The sequence below is a fragment of the Haemaphysalis longicornis genome, unplaced genomic scaffold (assembly GCF_048455015.1).
Source record: "Haemaphysalis longicornis isolate Haplotype H1 unplaced genomic scaffold, Haemaphysalis longicornis Haplotype H1 scaffold_1052, whole genome shotgun sequence".
Classification (NCBI taxonomy): domain Eukaryota; kingdom Metazoa; phylum Arthropoda; class Arachnida; order Ixodida; family Ixodidae; genus Haemaphysalis; species Haemaphysalis longicornis.
In genome coordinates this window covers 5,863-12,374 of record NW_027526209.1, presented here as the reverse complement: position 1 = coordinate 12,374, position 6,512 = coordinate 5,863, and the positions used below count along the sequence as shown (strand labels likewise).

The window sequence follows — 6,512 nt, the reverse complement described above, 5'->3', positions numbered from 1 at the left end:
GACAAGCTGACAATAACCCCAAATGGATTTGGCACTGCTGAGAAGCCAGGTATACTTACACTGCATATACTGGAGTGGTTCGTCGGCTGCCACTTGTCCCGCTTGATCTTCACCGGCCACAGAAGCCGCCTTTTTTTGGTCTATAGCAAACGAAAACACCCTCCAGACATTTTTAGCGCTGTTAGAACACTGGGGAACGCAGCACTCAGGCATTCTGCAGAAAACTTTGTGAAGAGCGCCGCTTTTCGCGCGCCTAGCGCGGGAGTCGGCGGCGGCGCGATGCAAGAAAATGGCGGCGGTGCCTCCCGAGAACCGGTCTTAGCGGCGCCGACCCCTTCAAAGAGTGGCGCCACCCTCAGCGGAGCGGGCGCGCATCGAGGCACCCTAACGACCTCCAAAATACCGGTCTGGTGCGCGTCGGTGGTCATCGGATGTCATCGGCGGAGCGGCGCGGTGGAACGGCGGCGGAACGGCGGCGCGGTGGAACGGCGGCGCGGTGGAACGGCGGCGGAGCGGCGGAAAACGCGGAACTACGCAGTTACCGCGTTTATATGTAGCGGAATGAAAGAGAGCAGCGCATGTGCATGTGTTTAACCGAGCGCTAACGCGCGCTGACACACAGCTGGCACGGCGACGGGAGCGAGCGCTAGCGATCGCTAAACGCAGATGGCGCTGCGGTGAGAGAGCGGCGCTAGCGCGCAGCTGGCGCGGCGAGGAGAATGGGGGAGAGACGTGCGGACTACGCCGACTATGGCAGACAAGGCGATGCGTCGCTCCTCTCCATGCGTCCCAGCTAGCCTGGCGGACAAGCGCGCGCGCTACGCGAAACCCGCGCCATCTGGCGCTATTTATAGCCCGCTAGCCCCGCGCCTGCGCGCGCGAGATAAGGCCGATGTGGTCGTGCTAATTGAGATGGGAAAATGAGAGTGTAAAACTGCCACGGCTAAGCGAAACCAACGACAGTACAAGCCGGAGATGAAAAAAAAAAAACGGCATTCCCGTACATGGTGGAGACACATTTTGAACGGTCCCGTGCCGTCGCAATTGCACCAACGTGCTTAACACACAGCTGTTTCGTTTCCCACAAGATCCAGCAACGCGAAATAGATGATTCAAAATTCATGAGTAAACCATGTTGCGGCGAAAATTATAGCGCGATATTTTTACAGTGACTTGCTGCGGCGGCCAGCGATTGACCCATAATGGCGGTGGTGGTGGTGGTGATTTATTAACAAAGGAGGGAAGAGAAAAGGACTGGGGATATTGTTGAACTCAACGGGGAGTTCACCCTCATACGACCCAGTCCAGGGAAGGGGATTGGGGCTTCAAAGGATAGGAAGAGAGAAGGGGGAAGAGAAGAGCGGAAGGAGAGTGGGAGATAGTCTATATCGCGTTCGTTTAGTCCATGACTCGATGGCTACAAACGCAGCGCTAGTCCTGTTGTAACCAGGAAGTTGACTAGGTGCTGGAAGACCTCCCGTCGGATGGCGTCCGGCAACGTATACGTATCTCCACCCTTGCGGCGGAATCGCAAATATTGAGGCACTGTACCAAAACAAAAATTACAACATCTTCTCGTAGGGGAACCCTGAGTAGTATGCAAAGCAACCACGGGGTCGATTCAAGTGCCCATTAGTTTTCAGTTCGTCGTTTCCGTTAGGTTGAGGTACGTAGCTACCGTTATATTTACAGTTTGGTTTCCATGGTAACTACCACACTTTTCACTTACCGGAACTACGAAATGGGAAATTGCATTGAATCCATGGCTGTTTCGCATACTACTCAGGGTTCCCCTTCGTGAAGATGGTGTAATTTTATTAGATGCGACGGGGCTATGTCCCTCCCTTGTAGTTGTTGCGCCGTCCACACCCCTACTGCGCATGCTCGGCTTGCTGAACGCCCGGTGGTGTCTTACCCTTTAATGGCTCCTGGAGCGACAGTGTTACCGGTGTCTTCCTGGGCCGGCCCGAGATGAGCCGAGCATGCGCAGTGGGGGTGTGGACGGCGCCACAATAAGGAAGAGACATAGCCCCGACCATGATATGCTGGAGCGACAGTGTTGCCGGTGTCTTCCTGGGCCGGCACGAGACGAGCACGCTTCCCCTTAAAGGGCCCCTGGAGCGGCAGTGTTGCCGGTGTCTTCCTGGGCCGGCGGATGGATGGACGAGGGAGAAGAGGGTTCAACGCTGGTCGACCACTCTTGACATGTCGTAGACACTCGAGTCACGGCCCGGGGGTTAAAAAGAAGGTCCCCTTCACCGGGAGTAGTCCGAGTGTCTCAGGCTACCACCCCCAAGCACAGGAAACAAATTACCTTAACATAAATACCCAAGAAAGTAGAGGGGAAAATCGCCCCGCCGGTAGCGTAGTGGTTATCGCACCAGACCAGTATTCTGGAGGTCGTGGGTTCAGATCCCACCTGGCGGGCATTTTTTCTCCACTTTCTTTCTTTCCAAGTTCTTTATCTGTTTCAATGACCTACCACATACTCCCCTTTGCTTTCCGAGGTTTTCTTGACTGCCAACTCTTATTTCTGTATTATTTCAACGAGCCCCTCATTTTCCTATTCTGATTCGCTGCATGCATAGCGAGGGCCTCTGTTCTGGCAGTCTTGGTGCCATAGGAAGCTTAAGAGGGTTCAACGCTGGTCGACCACTCTTGACATGTCGTAGACACTCGAGTCACGGCCCGGGGTTTAAAAAGAAGGTCCCCTTCACCCCGAGTAGTCCGAGTGGCGCTGGCTACAACCCCCAAGCACAGGAAACAAATTACCTTAACATAAATACTCCAGAAAGTGGAGGGGAAAATCGCCCCGCCGGTAGCGTAGTGGTTCTCGCACCAGACCGGAATTCTGGAGGTCGTGGGTTCAGATACCACCTGGCGGGCATTTTTTCTCCACTTTCTTTCTTTCCAAATTCTTGATCTGTTTCAATGACCTACCACATACACCCCTTTGCTTTCTGAGGTTCTCTTGACTGCCAACTCTTATTTCTCTCTCTCTCTCTCTCTCTCTCTCTCTCTCTATATATATATATATATATATATATATATATATATATATATATATATATATATATATATATATATATATATATATATATATATATATTGAATAAGTTCCGGGATTCGGTTTCAAAAATACGAGATGGTAGACACACGTATGAAAACGATGATTGAGCTAACGTTTAGACCGGGGTCCGGTCTTCGTATATATATATATATATATATATATATATATATATATATATATATATATATATATATATATATATATATATGCGCTTTCTCTCCCCAATCTCTCTCATTTTTTACTGATTAGCCATTTTTTAAGCCTTCGTTAATCTCCACCTGCGGGTCCACAAAAATAAAAGTGGTCTGGTTTGCCTCATTATTTAGATTGATGATTTCGAAATTTGTTTCAGTTTGTCTGATATGCACCTTTATCAAGCCTTGGGCGATTTGCCTTTGTGGATACGTGCGACTTTGGTGCCCACTAAAGTCCCACTCAAAGATTGCACTGTGATACGACGAGAGATAGCGTGTCTTCAGTAAGAACTTAATTTGCCAACTTGCGACAAGATTGGGCAGATTTAGCTCCTTTGCCAATCATCTGCCTAGAAAGGTGAAGGTGGAAATGATTATCGCTTTTTGTGTGCAGACATCGCCAGGAACACCTCACAGTGGCCTTTATAATGCGTCCCCGGTAAGCAGAATGCCTACTTCAATGGGCGTCCTCAATTTAAGCGTATGCAATCGCAAGGGGGCGGGAAGGGGGGTCTCTTGGCCGCACATTTATATTGGAGATTTTGAGTGTAAGTTGAACGAAGTTCCCATTTATCAAGCCAATGTTACCCGCTCTCTTAGTTTGCATAAGACTCCGCTCTTACTTTCCGTTATCACGCATATAGGCAACAGCGTGCCATGCATCTAGGTTGCTGGGGTTAGTGGAACGAAAGACAAATGGCTTTGCTTCACCTCAGCACTTTCTGCTGCTTTTTATACTTTTAATTCATTCAAAGTTACAGGTGCTTGCTTTTGTGTGGAACAGCGTTCTGTAAATATTTCAATGTTTCTGGAAATACTAGTTGCTGAAAAAGACGTTGGCATTTTTTTTATGCCGAAGTAGTGGATAAAGGTGTCTACAATTTGCATCAAATAGTTTATAATGTCATTGGTTTAGAGTGCTGAAAAAAAAAAAGCTCGCCAATCCACGCTGTGAAGGTGGTTGGATTGGATTGGATTGGAAAAACATTTATTGTGCCTGCGGTTGAAGTCCAAGTTAGGACTTCAGACTTGGCCAGTGTCGTCCTCGCTGTCGCCACCAGGGTTAGAGGCCCCCCGCCCGTTACCAGGCTGTGAAGTCTCCTGCCTGGCCAACGCCACGATGACCCGCTGGACGGCCTCGAGTTGGAGGTCTTGGTTGCCAGATCGCTTAGCCTCTTCAAAGGCGGGTGGAAGCCTTCCTGATGTAGAATCTTCTGGGAAGTTCAGACAGTCCCAGACGATGTGCTCAAGAGTCGTGGGGGCGTTGCGACACACCCTGCACGTACCGTCGGGGTGTGCCTCCGGGAAAATCTTGTGCATGAAAGCCGGGCTCATGACCGTTCGTGTTTGAAGCTGCCTATATATGACTGCCTGCTCCCTGCTCAGCCCTTTACAGGGCGGCGGGAGCGTGCGTCTGGCGAGCCGATAGGCCTTGGTTATTTCGTTGAAGCTGGTCATTCGGTCTCTTGTACTGAACCACAAGTGATCACCACTTGACCCGGCGCGGTCTGTTAGTTCGCGCGCGCGGGCGTGTGCGGTTTCGTTATGGTTGGCGTTGGTGTGCGACACTTCCCCTGCGTGTGCCGGAAACCACTTTATTCTTGCCCTTTCCCGGTGTCTCGGTATCTCATTTAAAATTTTCGTCGCAGCAGCAGAGACCCTGCCTCGGGCGAAGTTCCTGATTGCCTGCCGCGAATCGCTGAGGACAGTGCGGCAGCCCGGGTCTTTGATGGCCAGTGCGATGGCCACCTCTTCAGCCTCTTCGGATGTACCGCTCGCTGTGCTGGCCGCCGCTCTGATGCTGCCCCCAGCATCGACGACAACCACGGCGAATCCTCTTCTGCTCGCATATTCGGCAGCATCCACGTAACGGGCGCTTGTGTCGCCGGCGTGCAGGTCCGCCAGGGCCTTGGCCCTCGCCTTGCGTCTGCCTTCATTGTATTCGGGGTGCACGTTGCGCGGGATAGTGTCCACGCGAATTTTGCTCCTGATCTCGTCCGGGACGGGCATCTTGGCTCCTTGTTGTTCGTGATATCGTATTCCAAGCTTCTCCAGGATTCTCCTACCGGGCTTGGTCATGGAAAGCCTCTCCAGCTGGGCAATCCTCTGAGCCTCGGCAATTTCGTCGAGGGTGTTGTGGATGCCCAGAGTGTACAACCTCTCCGTGCTGGTGCATTCGGGAACTCCGATGGCCGTCTTGTATGCCCTTCGGATGACTACGTTGAGCTTGTTCGTTTCGTCCCTCTTCCATTTGTGGAAGGCGGCCACGTATGTGATGTGGCTGAGGACGAAAGAGTGCACGAGCCTCGTGAGGTTCTCCTCGCGAAGTCCCCTCCGTCTGTTCGACACTCTTCTCATTAGTCTGATGGCGTTGGCCGCCTTGCCGACGACCCGTGTCACTGTTTTCCCGTTGCCTCCGTGCTCGTTAATAAGCATTCCCAGAATACGGATATCTGTGACTCTGGGTATGACGGTACCGTCTTTGGTGTAGACGGAGATTTCCTCGCGGTCGCTTCTCTTTTCAGTGCGGGGACCTTCCCTGGGCCTGTATAGCAGCACCTCGGACTTACTCGGTGAGCATCTGAGGCCGGTGCCCTCGAGGCTTTCCTCGACCGTCCGTACCGCCCGCTGAAGCGCCTCTTCTACTCGAGCGTCGCTGCCGCCTTCGACCCACAGCGTGATGTCGTCGGCATATATGGTGTGCCCGACGTGCTCCACCTCTGCGAGTCTACTGGCGACCTCGATCATGACTAGGTTGAATAGGAGCGGCGAGATTACCGACCCTTGAGGGGTGCCTCGGCTGCCGTTCTCTTTGGCGTCCGTTTCGAGATCCCCCGCAACGATTTCTGCCGTTCGGCCCGTGAGAAAGCTACCTATGTACTCGTGGGTCCGCTTGCCCATGTTCAACTTAGAGACTTGGCTCAGGATCGCCGAGTGGTTGACATTGTCGAAGGCCCCCTGTAGATCCAGGCCCATGATGGCCCTTGAGTCTCGGGTGTCCCTGTCGACAATGAGGTGCTTCAGTTGTATCATGGCGTCCTGCGTGCACAAGTGCTGCCGGAATCCGATCATACTGTCGGGGTAAAGGTCGTTGTTTTCGAGATATTCTTGCCAGCGCGCTAGTAGGACGCGCTCCAGTACCTTGCCCACGCAGGATGTGAGCGATATTGGACGGAGGTTGTCCGTGCTCGGCGGCTTTCCAGGCTTGGGTATCAGGATCATCTTAGAATGTTTCCACTCCTTCGGTA

The 6,512-nt window shown here is 52.3% G+C and overlaps 1 non-coding gene across 1 annotated transcript; it reads left to right on the top strand.

Moving 5' to 3' along the window:
• Positions 1 to 2,354: 2,354 nt before the first annotated feature.
• On the top strand, positions 2,355 to 2,427 carry Trnat-agu (transfer RNA threonine (anticodon AGU)). The gene has a single exon. It is a non-coding gene; the product is annotated as a tRNA-Thr (tRNA).
• Positions 2,428 to 6,512: the final 4,085 nt, after the last annotated feature.